The sequence below is a fragment of the Phoxinus phoxinus genome, assembly GCF_949152265.1.
Source record: "Phoxinus phoxinus genome assembly, chromosome: 20".
NCBI lineage: Eukaryota > Metazoa > Chordata > Actinopteri > Cypriniformes > Leuciscidae > Phoxinus > Phoxinus phoxinus.
The window spans coordinates 14,897,352-14,919,214 of record NC_136895.1 but is presented as its reverse complement, the minus strand read 5'-3'; the positions used below and the strand labels follow the sequence as shown (position 1 = coordinate 14,919,214).

Sequence of the window (21,863 nt, the reverse complement as noted above, 5' to 3'; positions counted from 1 at the left end):
CCTTTATGCTTGAGGCGCCAACAAAAAAACAAAAAAACAATGGAGAAAAACTATGGGCAGGTTGAATTCCTAGATGAAAAATGATAAGAAGAAACTGAGAAGAATGAAGATGTGGTGGCATAAATAACCTGGTTAACAAGAACAAGAACCAAGTTTAGGCAAAAAAAAAAAAGCAGACATAACACATCAAGAGTTAAAACAAGTTTCCCTGTTCTTCAAACTTCAGCCTGGTTAAAGTGGCTTTGGGTTCCCTCAGATGTCCAAATCCACAATCCATTTATGCAGATTGTGAGTGAAACCACTGAAACGGAGTCAGCCAACTTGTAACTGGCTGTGGCAAACAGTGGTCAGCCCACCCAGTGGTCAAATCCATCTTCCATCTACAACAACTCAAGTTCACTTCTCCACAGAAAGTTATAAAACTGTCAATAGATGCGGTAGCATTAGTGGCAACCGATCTTCAAAAGCATACAAAAAAACAGTCCTCTAAATGAATCAAAAGCACCTGAAGTCTCAAAAATCACATTTGCTGAAAAAAGGCATCCAGGAACTCAAAAGAGCACATAGCTTTTCTCCAAAGAGCAGTGTATAACCGCATGCATGTCATGCTAACCTATGCTAGCATTCCCATCAATAAATAAACAGCCTGACAGAAATATCTCTCCCCAGTCTCATGCCACAGCACATGCTATGCTAGTCTCCATCTTTTTCCTTGGAGAACAAAACTATTTTATGATAAAAGGTCTTGTAGCTCAGAAAAACCAACCAAAATCCCTTAAATTGAGTGGATCTGTTGAATGAAAGGTAGTTTTAGCACATAGTCGAATGCATTACTTTCGAGAAGATTCTCATGGTACGTGATACACATAACATGCATTCAATTATTTCATTATCTTGTCTAACATAATACACTAATGTGCATCTAAAGCTTGATCATCCCCATATATGTAGATAATTTCCACCAGGAAAGCACTTTTGTATCCACTCTACAGGCTCACGGCCGGCATCCAGGCTCCAGCCGACCATAATGCATTGCAAATCACACCACGTTTATCGAAAGGGTACACGAAAGCCATGACACTGCACCGAGTCAACGGTTCCACTTGATTGTGATCGTTTCTGTCAGAGGAACTACAATACTAGTCTAAGATCAGCCAAATTACCAATCCATTCAGTTGGAGCTCAGCTTAATTGCATTAGCCATGTAAGAAGATGGAAAGAAATTTAGCTTGTGTTGTAATGTGATTAGAGTGACACTTTAAAGCAAATATTTGGTGTCAAAATAATGGATGCTCCCACCAGGATTTTTGCAGCCAATACCGACTACCAATTTCTTGTCATCATGATTGACCGATACCGACCATTCAAGATTTATAGAAGTGATATGCAAGTTGACTGTCACTGTTAACCCCTTGGCTTACACCATGAAGGCATTTTAAAATATTTCATGTCATTTCAAGTGGCATACTTAAAAGTAATGGCTTATAACTCTACAAAAAAATAATACTAATAAAATTAGGGAAACATCAAGTACATGGTCATATTTCATAGAAAACCTTTAAAGTTTTTAAGAAAATAGATTTTTATCATGTTTGGAGGTTCTTATGTTACAATACTGCTGAGAAAACCCCAGAAAAAGTGATGGAATAAAATATTTATTTTGTTATTATTCATGCTTGGCATGATGATTATTATAAAGTATATGACAGGTCATAAAATCACATTCACAGTTCACAATCATGTCGACGGCATCTGGGCAAATTTTTCTGTTGATATCGCAAGGCAATCAAAATTTATGGCATTTGAAACCATGGTAGCCTTTTTTATCAAAAGTCCAAAAACCTCTCCAAATAAGTGAGTGTTTTACTGAACATAAGAACTACTTGCATGTGTAAATGCCACAAAGGATACAAATATTTATAATTACATTGAATAAGTAACAAGTAATAAGTAAGATCCTGGTTGATGAGTGATGATCTTCAAGTGCGGTTTCAGCTGTGCGCTCCTATTCTATGGCTCATAGTAAATCAAGACCTGTCAATCTGAGTGATCGATCCAATCCAAGAACGCTCCAGCTGTAAAACAGGGTCCAATTTGTCTCTACACACCGTCCCTATCCGCCATACCTGAGATCCCGTTTCCATTGGTTGAACTTTTAAATGACGTTGGAAAACACTGTCATGATTGTGACGCAATCGGATCCCGGAAGTCCTACAGCTTTAGTCAAGCAGCACGTCATGTCAATACGTGAGGATCTTCTCAACATCTACGCATCATGTTATGTTGTGTGTGGACTCGTTTGAAAGTTATTATCGGCCGAGACCGATCTGCGGCCGATCGATTGGAGCATCCCTGGTCAGTGTTTGGCACTGGAAGGTAAAAAAGTATGTGGGTTTGATCCTGATCTCAAACAGTAAAGGGGCACCTGGACCCTGGGGACACCATAAGGACACGTGTCCAGCAAACTTCCAGCACACAGTGTCTGTCTCTCGCTCTAATCTCAGTCTTGATATAGTGTTCTGTCTCTCTCACATTCTCTGTGTTTATGCTAATTCTACATGTGAACACGAGCAAACCGCAAAGCCCCAGGGGGTAAAAATGGGGTTGTCTGATTCCACACCCTCCCTTTTCTCTTCTCTCTCTCTTTCGGTCTCTCTCTCGCCAACCCCCCCACAATAGAGTCTGGGTGTCAGGCAGCTCACAGAAGCCGTTGTCATGGTGACAGGTCCTGTCTGTGTTCCGTCCCTCAGGCATCTCAGATCCAGAGAACGCTGTATTTTTGAGAGGTAGAATGAGAGTCAAAGAGTGATGGAGAGAGAAGAAACCAATATACATAGACATTGGCAAAATGAGTCTACACATTTAGAATATTTTGTAAGGAAAGATGGAGGACGTAAAGGAAAGGGGCAAGACCAGGACACAAGGATAAGGGGAGAAAAGAACCATTGCCTTTTCTTTGACCCGCCATTGTTCATCTGATGAGACACAGAGAGGTCAGGGGTGGCATGGACTGGCCTATCAACAGAACGCCTTCCTAGAGCCAGCAAATAGAATAGGCATCTCACACCCTATTCCTGGCACCCTACGCCCTCCACCTGACCTTTCAGACACCCACCGGTCCACTCCAACCCATCTGACCCAGCATCCTGCCCTATTTCAATGAGAGACTGCACGCAGATCCCCTCTGCATTCGCTCCGTATCATGTAACACGCCTAAAACATGGTGCACCTGGTGCTGGCTAAAATAAGGTCTCCTGTAGGGACCTTGTCAAGAAGGCCATGGGCCTCTCTAAAAAGATGTCAACAAGGTAGAAAACATCAAGTGAAAGCAAGTAAAGCCAATTCAAGATGTAAGACAACGCAAATACTTGATATTGCACTATGTAATGCCGGTTTTTGAAAATTGGCTTCAAAATGCTTTGCTCGAAACTTGCAGACTTTTTTCTCCACGCTACACGTTCTTGAAAAGTGAGATGTTACCACTGGTCGAGCCATCTGGATTCTTGTCCATTGCTCCAGATGACCACAAACCCTCCACATTCAAAGGACTAAAGAGTTGGCACTGCTCTGCAAGTGACATTTAGGAATGCCAACAGTAGTAAACCTGTCATTTAAAAATTAAAAAAATGGCACAAACGATTAATGCATAAGAAGCCTCTTATGCTAAAGAAAAGCTAAGCATCTGGAGGACTTCCCTTCATTTACTCAAGATGTTGTCAACTGCAGCTAAATGCATCCAGAGGTGCAGTTGCATAAAGTCTTGTTTCTTACTTATTACAGCTCTTGACTTCCCCCTTTAGGGCCATCCAGCATGTTAATTGCAAGGCAAACAATCCGAGAGCCCACATTAACCTCCAGAAGTCTCCCATGAGTGGAGGTTAGTTAAGCCCTTTTCAAAAACCTTAACGCCACTGGACAAGTACCAGTTTGAAGCTAATCCCACTGGAGGAGGGACCCCTTCCCTCTAAATTTGCACAGCAGGGGAGAGCTGATGAAAGTACCAGCGATATGAGCCACATCAAAGGAGGTGCGGAGTGAGACAAGTGCTACCACTTTGTTTGACCACTATTCTGTTAGTGACGGTTAGCAAGCTGGATAGATTTGTCAGCGGAACAATATGGCTTCACTCATTACATTGAAATGGTCCTTGTATTCAATTCCCATGGTGCGCTTAGAGTGTTTGCATGGGGTAACGCTATATAACTAGTGTTTTATGGCAGTTGAAACTTTTGAGACAAATTGATATGGTAATATTTTAAATTGGTGACAAGATTCATTATTAAAAGGGTCAGATTAGGAGTTTAGCTAAGGATGTGCAAAAGTACTTTTTTTTTTTTTTTTTTAAATGACCAGTTGAATGGTTGCCGGAACAAATTGTATTGAATAATTAGGTTTTCAGTTGACCTGACCTGAACATGCATTTCTTAGGGATTTGTTCACATAGGACACGTTTTTGTGTTTGAAAACAGCTGGGCAGATTACAAAAAAAAAATGGAAAAGAAAAAAAATGGAAAAGCAAGGTCAAGATGCAAGGTCAAGATTTTAAAAAGTTAAAGATTTCACACTGTATCTTAAAACCAAACACTCAAAAACTATGCGAAGCATGACAAAATGGTCAAAAACATCCATCTCCGTATGAATGGTTGTAGAGCTACAAAACTCTAATCGCTGGCTAATCGATTATCCTATCCCTAATAAAACAATCAAAACTGGATGCTGAATTGCAGCAAAATCAGCACTCATAAATCTGATATAAGAGACAGAGCTATCCAATTTCTGCCAAACTTGGGTAATTTATTGTCATATTTACCAATCTCACAATTTTTTTTTAGATTTTTACCCTTTAACAGCTTTTAGGAACAGGTCTAGGTTGAGCCAAACATTTGACCAAGATACAATGATTCTTGTTGGTAGAGGTCGACCGATAGTGGATTTTACCGATAACGATAGCTAGGTTGGGCCATACTTGCCGATAACCGATTAATGAACCGATAGTTTTTTAAAAATTGATACTGGATAAAAACAAACATAACACTCCAAGTAAAACAGTGCTGAACTTTATTATAAAAATAAAAAAACTGTATTGAACCATGAAAACATGCTAAATGAAATAAATATATAAATGTGAATAAATATTTAAGTCAATAAAAGATATTCATTCAAACTGAAACAAAAAGTAATACTCTAAATAACAAATAAAACCAGTTACAATCAAAATGTAACTATTTAACTGTTATTTTCAAGCCAACTTAATTAATAAAAAAGTAACAAAATTTGTATTAAAGTGAAGATGAAAAAAATAATAACCGAAATCGAATGCTTTTCTGATCTGTCGGCTGTATGAACATATCAGTTTGCTTACGTCTCTAGCTTTAAATATGCAACTTCTCTGCATATTTAATGCATAAAAGTGACCAGCTGGATATGAACTAATGCAAATAGAGGTAACAATTGTGACATTAAACATTCGGGTCGGACTTACGTTTATGTTTGTCAGTGTTTTAACGCTTGAGGTACTACTAATGTTAGCGTCCTCTCAGCCTCGAAGGCAAACACACATACTGTTGTGCTGTTCTTTCTCTACTAATGCAGCATTTAGTCAACAAATTAATCACTTTATAATGATATGACAAAATGTACTGTATACATACATTTGAGCTGTCGGTGCTTTAAACGCGCATCTGATGTCAGCGCTCTCCACGCAGCATGTGCTCTCAGTGCAGCACGCAGAATCACGTGTCGAAATAAACAACACGAGGCACGAGTTTTTATTACACCTCTAGAGGCCGCTCTTGTACTGCATCATGCCAGCAGACCCTTCTCAGCTCTTACACTGTGTAATGAATGACAGCGCGCGCTTCTCAGCCGCTCCAGCAAATGGACGCAACCAGGAAAAACTATCGGTATATATTTTTGCCGATAACGATAGTTCCACCAGTCAACTATCGGTGCCGATTAATCGGCAAAACCGATGAATCGGTCGACCTCTACTTGTTGGTACTCCGGGAATGCACAGCCACAGATGCAATATGCCTAGACAGATGGAAACAAATTAGTAACAAAACAGTATTAGCATCCCTTGCTTGCTCACCAACAGTCTACGGTCAACCCCCACCCCTACCATCCGCATCTGGTATAGATCTGGGTTTGGTCTGACACAGGCTCCTAGACCAACTATGTTCATTTCCACACTCTTCGGACCCCTTGTCCCCCACCCCCCAGGCCACATAAGCTTGCAGGAAAGTGCAAAAAAAAAATCCTTCTGTAGGTCGGCCAGATTAAACTGCCACTGTAATCCGCTTGGCTTTCACCTCCTTGTCCTCAAACGAGAGATGAAGAGAGAGAGGAAGCAGGGAAGAAAAGGATTGCAAGGTAAAAAACAAGGTCAAAGAGAGCATTAGGAAAACAAAGACCACAACTAAAGCAAAAAATGAAGAACATGGAGATAAGAAAAAAAACAAACAAAAAAAAAAACATAAAAAGCTAATGAGAATATTACAGAAGGGAATGAGGAAAACCAAGCAAATAAGATACCTAGGAATCATTTTTGAAGGAAGGAAGGTATACTCAACATCACTACAGCCTTCAAGAGGTACATCACCTCAACTGACCAAAACTATCAACCAAGGGGCTATAAACAACTCAAACACACAGTAAAGATATCATGGGTGAGGACCGGCGTGGGTGTTTGGAAGTGTGTTTATGTGTGACTTGAGAAATACAGTGTGGAGAAACCACACTCACAGTCAGGTACTTGCACACACAAAAAAAGTTGGAGAATCCTGCAGGAAGTGGGAGGACATCCAGTGAGAGAAGGCGGTGATATACGACAGGAGCACTTCAAACAGCGAGAGCGGTGATGGACAACTCCTAAGACCAATAAAACCCAGCAGGGGAGGAGGGTGCGAGGGAGCAGGGCAATGGGAAGAGGAAGTAACTTTATCTTTCAGACAAAACAGGAGGGGGAAGAACAAGAGTAGTAGATTGAAGGACCACTTCCTAAAGATGTTAACAGCTTTTCTATTTCCAAAGAAAACACATCGGACACCATTGTAGCTCAGTGCTGAAAACCAGCAGCTTTAGAGGTGTAAGCTTGACCTAAAGAGAGTAATTTGGGGGTCCTAGGATCAATAGAAAAACACAATCTCCAACTGACAATTTCCAGATCATGAAACAAATGAAGCACACAGTCATCTGAAAAAAAAATGCTGTCCATCATTGCGGAAGTTAAGGAAATCCATGAAGTGCTTTCCTTTTCAGCTTGTCCGCTAGCATTCTTTCAGGAAAAATGACTAAATGATATTGTCCTCTGTCAAGCTAATCTTTTCTACCCATTCTACGCAAACTCAGACAGTTTCTGCTTCACTAGTACTGAAGTTTAGTCAAACAAGGGCTTACAAACCATATGATAATAGGCAGAACAATTGGACCCTGCAGTAGTGTTTGAGGGAATCAGTGAATTAATGATTTTTTTACTTGCTTATTAAAACTTGCCATCAAATATTATTAAAAATTTTCTAACATTTCATACATATTTAAACATTTTAATTTAAAATACTAAACTCATAAGATTATTCATGCAACTGTAATTGTAGTGTAAAGGCATCTAAAATAATAATAGTATAACGATTGGGGATGTCATGAGACCCGATACTTCGGTATCAGCCAATACACCAAGCCGAGGACCAATTTCAGCCGACGGTGCGAAACAAACTGAGAAAACTTAGTCGGCCGACGCACAAACTAAGTTTTCTGAACTAGGCTGACTAAGTTTTCTCAGTGTGTTCCGCACCGTCAGCTGAAATTGGTCCTCGGCGGCTTTTTTACGGCCGATCCGACATGTTGAATCGCTGTCGATGAAAGCGGGAACTCTGATTGGCTGTTCAGCTTATTGAACGAGTCAGTGCAGGAGAATAACAAAACAGCGAGCAAAGAAGTCAAAACGGTACAGACAGAAGGCTGTTCTTATGTTACGTCATCTTACTCGAGTGTTCCTTGGCGAATATTTCAATATTAACATGAGCGGAGTGGAATAAAGAAAGTGTTTAGCAGGTGATATTCAAAACGGTAAGCACGCACTGCTTTGTTTACGGTTTGTGTATCTGCAGTGTCGGTTACCCTTTTTGAATGACGAACACGAATATATCTGCAGAAATAGACAGTAGTCTCATTTACACGCATTCTAGCTGACAGTCGTCTTTCATCAGCGCTAGTTCGTCGGCTTGGTGTGCTCCAGGCTTAATGGTACTTGTTTTTCTACTGTACCGCAAGTACCAATGGTACCGAACATGTATGCGCAACAGCATGTAGGTTGAACCCAAACATATTATCATAGCAAATCTTAAAACTTTAAAACTTTCTGTGAGATGTAATTTCACAAACCGTGTGATTCAGCTGTAGCGAGTCTTCATCTCTCTCTCGCTCTCTCTCTCTCTCAAAATGCGCAATTGGCTTCAAAGACTTGTGCAAATCATTTTAGATCATGCCAATTCATAAATTCAAGCGAACTAAAGTACTCGTGCGCTCTCTGAGAGACAGTCTTCAGTCAGTGTGCGCTCAACCAAAGTGCACACCTCTCGCGAATGTCCGATTTCCCGGCTTATTACACATAAACATTCAAATACGCACACAAAGTTTTGGCAAAATGCCCATCGGGGCGACAGTGGCTCAGTGGTTCATGTAGATTGTCTACAAACCGGAAGGTTGGTGGTTCAATCCCCGGTTCCACCTGACCAAGTGTCGAGGTGTCCTTGAGCAAGACACCTAACCCCAGCTGCTCCCGACGAGCTGGATCGCCTTGCATGGCTGACACCGCCGTCGGTGTATGAATGAGTGAGTGAATGGGTGAATGTGAGGCAATATTGTAAAGCGCTTTGGTGGCCATTGGGTCTGTGAAAGCGCTATATAAATGCAGTCCATTTACCATTTACCATTTACCATCTTGCCGAATATTTGCGTCGGTTATGTGAATGTGAACAGCAAGTGTAACAGCATATTGTCTCCATCCATTAGGTTTTAGTGACAGCAGCCTAAAAACCTGCTACTGTCTACTATTGGCTGACTTTATTATTAATGATAATCAAACAACAAACGGAAACAACAAACAACAATCTATATTTACTGCTATCAGTACAGACCATTACATTTTTGGTATCGTGACATCCCTAATGACAACAGTAATAATAAATGGTCATTTCTGTCAGTAATGCAAAACATTGATTTTGCTCGTTTACCAATTCCAGCATAATGCCAACAAAGGACATATTTATTTAAAAATGCAAGTCATTTAAGGTTCGCTTGAGTGCCTGCCCACCAAAATGTCTGTGCACAGCTCTGGATGTCCTAATGTCTTGCGTTGTCGTTCTGAGATCCCAGCTAATAGAAAATAGTGAATTGATACGAATTATTAACTGGAAAACCAGTAGAGTAGCATGCATCCGTCAAGAATGATGAATGTGAATGCCTCATAATCTCGGACACTTCATGTCCGTGCTCCTTTCAGCTAGGTGTGTTAACCTTTTCCTTCTGATGAAGCCCATTACAGAGAATAATCGCATGCCAAATGAAGACAAATGATGTGACCGCACTGTGCATGGAGTAGGAAATCCCTGATCACTGAGGCCCCCATTCAACAGCATTGATTAGCTTCCCAACCAAAGTAGCCAGCCAGAGGAACTAAACGCTCCGAATCAATGCTACTTAGCAGATTATTGACCAATCGCTACCTCTCTCTCTGACATTAAAGCAAAATTCAAATTCAAAGGATGCGATGGACAACCAGCAACATGGTTTTCAAACATATAGCTATAACATGCTGGAAACCTGTATTACGTTAATACAGATAATAATTTAATTCAAAATATTGATTGCAGCGCACAAACAAGCTAACGAATTGAAGGCGCTAATACCACAGCTCGACAAAAACATCTAGGTACAGCGTCTGTGTGTTGGGGGTGGGCAAGGGGAGGGTGATTTAACACCCTCCAACGGTCCCAAAGCACTGTAGTATTTTGCATACACTGCACAATGTTACCATGGTGACAAGACCCGATTCTAGGCCCTGACCCACGAGGCACATCCAGCCAGTATGTGTACCCTTGTGCTGATCGAAGCCGTGTCAATTAGAATTTACATTGACTAGTGTCTATGGGAAAATTCCACAACTAGCTCTCTTTAGAAATGGTTATTTTTGTCATATTCATTCATTTTAATTTGTTTTAGCAATTTGTGTGTTTCCATGTACATCAAAACAGAATCAGAATAAAAAAATAAAATAAAAAACGGCGTATTATAAAAATGCGATAAAAGAAAAACATTTTAGACAGAAAATCAGTTTTTTCTCAGGCTTTGACATCTGAATGTAAACAGATACACCTAGAAGACATGGACAAATTATACGCAGGGCTTAAAAAATTTAGTATTTTTATCTGTTTAAGGCATTGTCAGCTTATTAAGCATAAATGGTTTGAGACTGTACATATAAATGCACGCAATGTTTAGAACGGACTTTTGAGCGATTTCCAGTTTTTTCCAAGACTAGATAAATGTTTGTTTCGTTGTATACATATCTGAAATTGTATACATTTCTGCCTACGGTATGTAATGTTGAAACTGACAAAGTATGCAACCGCCAGTGTGTATTTGTGCAGGAACCTGTGATAGAGGGGGCGCGGGGGGAGATGTTAGGGTGGAGAGAAAGAGAGATTTTGGTTCAGCTGAACCTCATTAATTCAGAAATGGAAATCATTTCTGCATGGAGCACCGGAGAAACGAGAGATGGAACGAGAGAAAGCAATAGAGAAGGAAAAGTCTGAGAGAACAAACAAAAAAATAGAGAGCGGAGGGACATCGGGGAAAGTCGATATCTTTCTCTTTTTCTCTTATCAAGAGTGTCAACCCTCACAGTTTGCCAAAATATCTGATATAAGAGCTTATTTTTTTTCTGCATGTTTTTTTAAATTAATATTAGGGGTGGGTGGTGTGTCCAAAATCTTCTCTCAAGGTGTGACATTGTATTTCAGTTACCGTTCATATACAGTCATTCCATCCAGTCCTAATAAATATTAAAATTGTTATCCATGCATATTAATTCAATGATATATTCGTGGGACAATAACAACAGATTAGACACATATATTCTACTGCTTTTGCAATATCACATGGGTCATTATGATATATCAGATCTGTCATGCACACCACAGCATGTTTTTAAAACCATTATAACATCATAAACTGTGAACAGCAACAGATGTCAAAACTATTCATTTGCATCGCAGCCAAGCCAAGAAATAATTATAAACCGGAGTCGTTTCAGTCAACCATAATAATGCCACAGCCAAATAATTACATTTGTGAAGTAAAAGCCACAACAGGAAACATAGTATTAATATCAGAATTACATTAATGTTTTGACGCCGAGCCTAGCACATATCGTTGGTGAAAAATCAGATTTGGCAGTCACACGCTCAAATTAATTAGTGCAATTAAACACAATTTGCGGCAGTGTCAAACCCTTTATTTTGGGTGGGCATTTACGACGCATTGGGACGTTTATTACCAACAAATATTAACTTTGCAGAATGCACTAATAACCTTTCGTGATAAATCAGCGAACAAATTAAAGAGACAAGGAGCTGAAAGTGTGCCACAACAGGAAAAATAAACTAGTTTGGATGATATGTAGCTTCTGCCTAACCATATTTTCTATGTAAACACTAAAGCTGTACAGGTGAAAAACATTCAATATGTGACCCTGGACCACAAAACCAGTCACATGGGTACATTTTATGAAATTGAGATTTTCTACATCACATGAAAGCTGAACAATTAAGCTTTCCATTGAAGTAAGGTTTGTTAGGATAGGACAATATTTGGCCGAGATACCACTATACGAAAATCTGGAATCTGAGGATATAACAAAATCAAAAATAGAGGAAAATCGCCTTTAAAGTTGTCTATATATGTTCGCGATTGTGCTGCATTCACTCACAAAAATAAATGTTTTATACATTTTCGGTAGGAAATTTACAAAATATCTTCATGGATCATGATCTTTAAAATCCTAATGATTTTTGGCATAAAAGAAAAATCGATAATTTTGACCCATACAATGTATGGTTGGCTATTGCCAAAAATATACCCGTGCGACATGTGACTGGTTTTGTGATCCAGGGTCACATATGTGGAATGAATTCATATATTCTAAAATATGTTAATCGGAGCTGAGAGTATTACATTCTTGATAGTTGAAAACATTACCAGATAAATTAAAACCAAGCATTAACCAAGCATTAAATATCCAAGCAGCATAAGACATGTACAACTTGTTGAATGACGGGCAAGCAAATTCTTGGAAAATTTGTCGACCTTTCTCTGGAAAAATAAATGTGTGAGAAGCACAATTAATTAAATATATATACTTTTACAATACATTTTTTTTTTAATTATATATTACTATATTATTATTTTTAAATCGTAACTTCGAGATCAAGTAAAAAGAAATTGAAAAAAATGAACATGCTAATAAATAAACAGCAGGAGAGCTATAAATAAGTGAAAAGCCATCTTCCCCAGAGGTTGATCTGTCCTGAGCCGTTTGGTGACTTTCCCGCCCTCCCCTCTCTCGGCTCTTGTAATATGGGGCAGCCTCTAATCTGACCGTGCATCCCTTGGATTACAAACCCACCGACAACACCACTATCACAGCCTTCGCAGCCCCCCCCCCAAAATCAGGTCAACAGCCCCTCCCCCAGCCTCTTCATCACCCTCCTCTTCCTCTTCCCTCATGAAAAACATGACAAACTGTCTGAGCGTCCCATGTCAGACGTAGTGCAAATTTGTTGTTTATTTAAGCCAATGTTATCGGTCTCCTTACAAGTGTTAATATAGCACTGATTGTCTCTCTTATTGGGTGGACAGGCATGCTCAATGTTTTTAAAAAACAGCGAATACAATTCAGATTGGATTGTCCTCAAATGGATATTAACCGAGCAAATGTATCACTGCTACAGACTGTGGGAAAACCAATGCAGCATGTTTGGTAAACAACTCAAGGTCAGATTTTAGGGGCAAGGTGTGATTTAACATTTCAGACAGCAGCAGTTCAAGATTTCTGATTGGCAGCCGAAGAGCCGGTGACCTTTGTTTGACCCGTAGCCTTTATAAACTGCAGCAGTTATTAAACCCTCGATCTTGCGCGGAGAGTCTGACAAAGCAGGTAGCAGAGAAATGAGACCAAAAAAAGAAAAGGAGTGAGAAGATGAGAGACACACACGAGACAAAATATCAAACACAAAGCAGCATAAACGGTTTTATAAGAGCCACATATACTCACAAAACTAAGATCCATGCAAGGTTTTCTGTCTAGAACAATATGCTAATAAGCATAATGCATAAGGTTAAACTAACAATTCAGCAATCAAACCTGAATGAAAGTAAAGATAAAGAGGACATACTGAGTGTTTAAAAAAAAAACACACACACACACAGTCTGACACAGAGGAGAGCGTAATATCTCAACAATGCAGCTGGGGCTCGAATATGCAAACACACACACACACACTGGCGAAAACAGAAAGCTTTAGCACACCTGATCAGCTCAGAGACAGATGCATCTTTAGCTCAGAGCCACCACAGCTGGTCTCTCATAGGGGTAAAGGTCTATTTTTTAGATTCTGAGTTTAGATCAATCATAAAATAAACAGAACTGATTGATTACAATAGTCATACATGGTATTAACATTGTACTCACAAAAACTTCAATGAATACCATGGCACGTCAAAAATGTGCCCAAATATCCATAGTAGTGCCATGGTCATTATTTTGTTAGTGGAACAAGAAAACAAAAAAGCATACAAAAAAAGAAAAAGATACCAAGCTACATTTTTAGTAACAGATAGTAATACCATGACATTTGGATATAGGTCTCCAAAGTACTTAAAAAAGTACCATGGTAATGCCATGATATTGTTTGGAGCAAGCAAGGACTTTGTGAAATGTTGAGACAGTGAAAGCATGTGGCAATTTAAGACATGTACAGAACCATCCCAGTTAAGCCCCGTCATTCTGTCGCTGGGGCAGCGGGGTACAGCTCTGCCAAGGTACGACTGAAGGCAGGTGCGGGCACGGCCTCAGAGGTAATCAGCCGGTCAGTGGGGAGCCATTTTGACTTCTAGTGAAAGCCTCAAGAAGCACAGGGTATAAAAATAATAATTACTCTGCATTACGCTCACTGTCTGAGAATAGACCCATGGCAGCAGTTACAGCAACACAAGACAGAGAAGATATGAGCCGCAGTATCTTTCACCACACTGCCGTAGTATGTGTGTGGAGGTGAAAAGTGGGAAAATAAACACGCAGACAGCATTTATAACTGGAGAGATTCCGTTATTTGATTTGGGTGGAGTGAGTAAATCCAATCTACAGGAACCTAAAGAAGGAGCCGGTTTTGAGGGATTCATGCTAGTTTTGTGGGCTTTTTCCTCACAATCTCTGGAAGCCTGTTGAAACTCGTACCCAAGAACACTCCTGCTTTACAAATGGACGTTTTTTCTTTATTGCGCCAAGCCGCCACTAGAGAGCAAAGTGGAGAATGGTGGCCCGCTATGCCATTCTGTGCCAGATGTGGTAAATGCCAGATGTGGGACCTGCTAACTTAACCTCGCAGCCATCAGCACTACCCATCGCTAGTGCAACAAAGAGGGATGAAATGAAATCGAGAGACTTGGAATAACTGTGGTATCCCTTGATTCACACCCCCTTGCAAGGTTATGAGAAAAACGCACCACTGCGGTCTCTGTGTTGACACTCACAGAAGAACCAGATGGTTTATTCGGACAAAATCCACAGCAGTGCAAACAGGAATCTGAAGCATTGTGCAGAAAGCAAGCAAACACCTCCCGCTTCTGAAATACAGATCAGGACGGAAGGAAGAGTCGGTCAATGGAGAATTACTTCATTTTATTGTTTGCGACTCCTTACTTCAACGTGATAACCTTTAACGTGAAGGCCACTAAGAAAGAATTGGCCAATAATGTTTTCTTAAATATAAAAAGAAAATATGGAGGTTAGAAGACGACAAACCAGAAGTCAATAATGCGGGAGTTCCAAGCATATACATACGCAAAACTTTCTGATCCGATTGAAGCTTTGAAGTCACTGTCTTAATGAGCGAGTAATCAAGTCTTTCATTCAGGAACGAAGCAAGTGGCTGTATTTAGGAATGCTTCATTAAATCATTGACTCTCACGATTCGTTCAAAGCCGCAGATTCATTCACGAATCACCACACTGTGTGTTGCAGTTCTGCTGTGGCTTTCGTTGGAACTTATTTTGCTGCCAAATAGATCCAACAATACTGTTCAATATGTATCACTTAATACTACTCTTTTGTTAGTTGAACTGTTGTATAAAATCAATGTCACATTTAAAAAGTCATGTAGATAATTGGGAAAAATTGCATTCTTACTCGTATAATACATTATCAACATTAAAAACGAACTCACAGAGGGTGTTTCTGTACAGAAGAGAGTTTGAGTGTTATATATCGATCTTCACAGTCTTGTGTCTATAGGCTATGCTAGTAAAATGCTAAAACCCCACTTTTACAAAGGGACATTGTCGAGAACAGCAATAATGTAGCGCAATGCAGCACACTCTGCACGCTACCTATCATATGCACACTGCTTGTGTGGATGCAGTCAAATGCAGTCAGTTAATATGATTGGATGTCGGTTTAAATGTTATTTTAAGGTAGGGTAGAATTAAATGAACGGCAAAACTCAGCACTCCGTCACCTCAGGGGTATGCATACCCCGGTTTGGGAACCAATGCCATAGCGAATAAGCGGTTCAATGAATGGCACTATTGGGCAAAATGCAACAATCGCACACGAATGTCAGAGAGCGCGAAAAGGTGGATTGACAATCTTCAGACTGTAATTTATGCCGGTACTAGTGATAATTTTTATTGATTGTCAGCCAAAACGTGAAACTATGTGATTTATCAATAGTGCTTTCCACTGAATTGATAACCATCTTTTTTTTAAGTAACAGTGACGTAACATTAACCAAAAAGCCAAATTGCACAACAGTGGTGAAGCAGCAACAAAATCTGCGACCTGTGGAGTGTCACCAGTGTTATTCATTTAATGCCTGAAATATATTAAATTTTCTGTGGGAAGAGAATATCTCAGAACCTAATTCTGGGTTGGCCGGCCATCTTCAAAGTAACAGCTGAGTTGAGATGAAAACAGCACTAGGGAGGTAGACTTGCAATTGTGGGAATGAAGACGGAGTTCAGGTCACACCTCCTCCAGACAGATGACATTTAAATTCCATTTATTTTCTTGGCAAACGCCACCTTACCAGAGCAACGTACAAGAAAATGCATGTACTGTACTGCGATGACTGCATCAACACAGAAGAAAAAAGAAAAAAAAACAGTATCAACAAGCCAAGGGACAATAAGAATGCAGTGCTAATGAGACACGTAACCGTGGTATAAGAGGGATAACATACAGGTCACTTCAGAATGATACAAGACACTTGCGCTTGCGCTCAGACATCAGTCAATTTCTAGCAAGACGTGGTAGAAATAAAATAAATAAATAACTCCCGGACACACCTGCCCTCTACATCCAGATGCTCTGAAACGTGAAAAGGGTCAAATCAACTCTTGACGTCTCTTATGGCTAGACAAAACGAACAGCCTGGAGCCACATTTCACACTCACGTTTCAACGCAACATGCTCAGGAGAGTCAAAAGCTTGATTTTGAGGATAGAAAAGGGGTGTCAAAAGATTAAAAAACATTTGAACATATTTGGTGAAACAGCATAACCATAGAAAACATGACCAAGCAAGTCTTGTTAAGAAGCTAGTTGAGAAGCTTGGACACTGCTAGCATGCTAGCATCTAATGCTGGGGGCTTGCATCCAAAATACAACATATGCTTTTCTCCTGGTATTTTTCAGCCGGGAAATCTACAGAGAGGAAGATGAAGGTGAACAACAGCAAATCCTTAGAGTGAAAACCTTTGTGAGTCACTGATCGGTGCTTTAAGGTTTATTCCTGTTTGTCATCTTCCAAAAAGCTGGTAAATCTCATTGAGAGAAAGAAAATGAGAGACAAACATTGAGAGATTTCAAATGAAAAAAATTGCAGAAACGGAACATACAAAAGGAGGGAAAAAAGACAGGTGAACGCTGGGGCAGATGATGCAGTGAGAACAGCTCAGATTGAGAAGAGAAAAGCAGCACGTAGCTCACATTCAAAATCACAGTCACGCATTAGTCATCAGGACCACCTGGAAGCTCATGAAACAAGAAAGACGAAGACAATGACCAATGCTTATTCACGATCCACTTTTGAAACGCTCGGATATTATAAACCACCTGTTCCTCCACTCGTCTTTTCAATGACGCAAAATGCTGCCAAAAGATGCAGCATTGAAAACATGTTCGTCTGTCGCCCTTCCATCCTCTCCAAGTTTGCCACCTCATAAGTGTGTCATTGAGGTACGCTCATGTCTGCCGTGTAGGCATATGTGACGGCTGAAATTGGTGTTAGTTATGTTCCAATTTAAATGCTGTAACAGAGGGTCAAGAAAAGGGCCTCCATAATGTACTGACAATGTTTCTGTCATTACGTGATGGGATGGGGAAAGCCATCTTCCAGAGTGTGACACTTGATGTCATTAGGGATGTCCAACACTATGTATTTTTAAAATGGACTAGTCAGCGGGTTGCCTGAACTACTAATTAGTCCTTAACGGACGACTGCCGCATATAAACTTAATTCAAAAACATAAAATCCAGGCCTGGTCCTCCCTTGTCTTGCACTGTCGTCACTCCTCCTTTTATCCTTCCGGAGCTCCTCTGTAAGACTCGAGACCGGTGTGGCACGCAGGTGACGCTCATTAGGACTAGCGCCACCAGCCGCGCTCTGTTCCCATGCCACTCGTCCCCGCCCTGCTTGCAACATGATCTATTTAAGGAGGCCTTTTGAGTTTTGGGTTCACCTGACCCATTGCTGAGGGAAATTTACATAAGACATGCTTTTGCTAGGAATGCAAAATATATTAGTAACATTATTTATTAGTATCTGTCTATTTTGGAAATATATATTGACTGTTTTTGGATAGTGTCTTTAAATTGTACAGTAGGAAAATTTTACATTTGCCAAAGATTACATTCATCAGTGCTATTAAATTATCATAATTTAAAATAATAACTGTAAGTGAGCATAATATTGAGGCAAAAGTAATATAAATGTAAAAATCTTAAATATAATAACATGCACAATTTAAAAAAAAAAATCTAATGCCAGCAAATACGCATTCAATATCCACCGATATAGATACATTTATGTTAAAACCTACTCAAATAAAAGCTAAGGCTTGTTTTGTGAAGTACTTGAGGTAGAGTTCCTGAAGAACTCCAAATAAACAGCGTAAATGTTGCTTGTGAACATAACTAGACTTTTCGCAGAACCAAGGTTACCATCCAGATGAAACGGATAAAAAAAGGCACTCTCTCATCTGTCACAGTACATGCGCTAACTGTTAGGCCACAGCTTGGACTGTAAAAAGATCCTGAAAATAAGCGATACAATCTTTTAAATCACTCATCAGAACAATATTGTTTTGAAGTCATCAGTTTACAAGCAACTCCACATGCAAAATTACATGACAAATATGCAAATCTTCCTGCTTGTGTAACTAAATACAGAGGTTTAGACAAAGGCTCTGACAGGAAACAGGCTTCTGTGGGAGTTTTAGGAAGTGTGCAGCAAGCAGGTACCTTGCATACCACTAGGGATGGCGAAAACTAAAAAAATTCTTGACCGACCACCGAGCCTCATTAGCCGGTTGAAACCGGTTAACCGATTAGTTTAAAATATGCTACGCTATTTAAAATAACAGCCATTTCGAGTCGCGCCTGCAATTTCGCAACTCTGTCGCATCTTCTCTGCCGCTCTGCCTCCCTCTCACACACACACACACACGGCGCCGCCCTCCCGCTCACACACACACACACACACACACAGCGCCGGCACCGCCCTTCCACTCACGTCACTTTTATAAAATCCCCAACAGCGCGAAACATGAGTCCCGCAAACGCGGCGCCGAGGAGCTTCTATGTAATCGGCGGACAAATGGCTCCTTAGTTTCGAAATGGTTCGGGTACAAGGTGATCGCGTTGAAAATAAAGGCGTTTGTCTAGCGTTAGAAGCTCATTTGAAACATTGCCGCGGCTCATTTCAGAAAATGACAGCTCCGAACCGAAGAGACGCCGCTTTAGTTTGAGGTAGTGCTAACAATAATAAAGAAAGATGATCATCATCACCTTATCTGTTACCACTGAAATGTAGATGTAATGTATTTCCATATTTAGCTCTGTATCACACAAGTTGCAACTTACATCTGTGTCATTCTGTTTGGTGAAATGGTCCCACACACTACTCTTCCTCGCACGCTTCCTCCTGTCGTCTACGCTGGCTCTAACCTAGAGTGTGTTAGCCTGTAGCCTTTACTTTTCCAAAACCTTGTGAGCGCGCAAACCCAAACGCTGTAACCTCGCGCCAAAATGTTTTTATTGGTTTATTAAGTACAAGAAAAATTGAGTGAGAGGGATTTGTTCACTTCACACAAAAAGATATTGGAATATGACGGCTAACTGTAGTAGCGTTTAGTCCACTGTCTATAATAGCCTAATTTAGAGATCACTTTCTTTTTTTTTTTTTTACCGACTACCAACAACTTTAATCGGTTAACGTTGATACGGTCAACCATCGGTCAAACGGTCATCGGTTAACATCCCTACATACCACTATGCCCTGCTTTCTCTTTTACTTTGTTTCTATTAAGTAAAAGACCATCATATTGGACTAAATTATGATTTCAGATCTATAACTGGGAGTAGCAATCAATAGCTTGTCTATACGTACACTGAAGTACTTCCAGATGACCCTGCCTGTTTAAAAAGGGGGGAGGGGGTTGGATGGTAAAAATGTGGTATTGAGAGTTTCTTGGTGGCACTAGGGTTAGGGCCTGGTTTTGGGGAACTGGCTTTCCGCTTCTGGGAGCTCAGCCAGTGTCACAATCCTATAGCAATCCTCGGATTAGTTATGAACCAGATTCCACAGATCTCAAGATTTGCATGTTATATCCCATTATCTTTCCGCCCAACTGGAGGACTCACTCGCACAACCTCCATCACTGGCCACAGAGAGGGTGGACAAAAAAAAGGAAGACTCTCAGCCTCCCCAAATTGCACCACCAGAAAGTTTACAAACAAAATAAAGGTTTAATTTTATGACTACAAAAACCTAGTCACTTCTGAAACTCTGACTTGGACAAGCCAATATAACTGCAGCGCTGACAGTGTGGAGGATTTGACTCATGGGAACCTGTTTGTTTTTCTGCCCCTGATCCACTGACACGCTAGGGAATGGGCACTGTTATCAGCCTTGCCTGAGATAGCAGGCTTGATGGGGCGGCCGGTCCATAGGGATCCCAGAGCTGAAGTTAATCAGACGGAGACAGGTCTGGAGCAACCCATGGGACTGACGCCGCCGCATCCTCCTCGTCCTCGATCTCCACCACTCCCATCACCACCAAAACTCGTCACGACCTCAACCGTAAGACTCTTCACACAACATTAGCCTGGTGTCTACAAAAGTCTCAAAAATAGACCGAAAATAGCCTCAGGTCTTCTAAGAAGCGGCCAGCCAGTGGCTCGAGAGTTGACAGCCAAGGGAAATCGCTCAGGAAGATCAACGGTGCTGAGTAACCCTTGAGAAAAGAACTTGATGTGTTCACTTCATCCTAGCCCAATTAATAAAAACTCCAAACCTAAAATTGGTCTGCTGGACGCAACATTCTGAAGCCAAATGGAGATTAATAGCCTGATGAAAAGATTCGGGTTAACATTTGAAACGGGACAACACAGGCCGGATACGCTCTGACCTCCTGAACTTTGCCGAGGGTTAAAGGTCAGGGGAAACCGGTCATTAATCCTCAGACTAGGACTCGGGGGCGGGACATCTGAGCTTCGAATCTCGAGTCCCCGAGGTCCAGTAGCAAAGCTTGGAGACTGAGCCAGAGTTTACTTAGAAAAGGCCACCGAGCATTTCAAACAGTCAATCTGAGCAGACAGCCTGTTTCACAATAGCCACATCAAGTTCGAGCACGGGTGGTCAGTCGTGCGGAGGAGGGGGTCATCAGAACACTCATTTCGACAATCCCAGGTGTCCATTGGGTGTTAGAAATGATTAGGCGTATAGATTAATTGAACACACGTCAGACTTAATTAAGCATGGCGTTTAATTAACCATGTAATTAATCTTATAGAGGCCGTACACACACGTACATATTCCAATTGGTTGAAACTTCAGCAGGCAGATGACACGGACTTGTAACTGTTCTCTGGTAGTAAGTCCAGCAAATTAAATGTCTGAAGCAAGAATAGACGCATAATCCCTTTTGTGACTCAAGGCCCGAGATTTGGCCCAGGTGAAACTCTGGTGCTAGCAGTTAGCAGTAAATCATACTTACTTTCATATAATCTTTGACATATTATCCTCCTCTGGAGTGTATTCACAAGGTTTTAAAACTGCTAATGTGGCGGGTAAAAGATATTTGCACAATTTATATTTGATGCTAAATTTCTGCCAAAGAAAACATGCAGAGTGGGAAAGAGGTCCCTGTATACTCGGCAAGATACAGGCGCTAACACTTCAAGGGTTGAGCAAGGGTCAGTGTTTGTGGTCACATTAACATAGTCATTTGCAGTTGGAAAACTGCATCAACAAAGAACTACCCTTTTTGGTGGAGCTGAGGGGTTGTCCACACATGCTACTCCAG

At 40.6% G+C, this 21,863-nt stretch overlaps 1 protein-coding gene across 1 annotated transcript in view; it reads right to left on the bottom strand.

Annotated features, from left to right (window-relative positions):
- The window catches only part of ssbp4 (single stranded DNA binding protein 4), a 65,402-nt gene that overhangs the window by 20,854 nt on the left and 22,685 nt on the right, over positions 1-21,863 (bottom strand). The gene's annotated exons all lie outside the window — the stretch shown is intronic.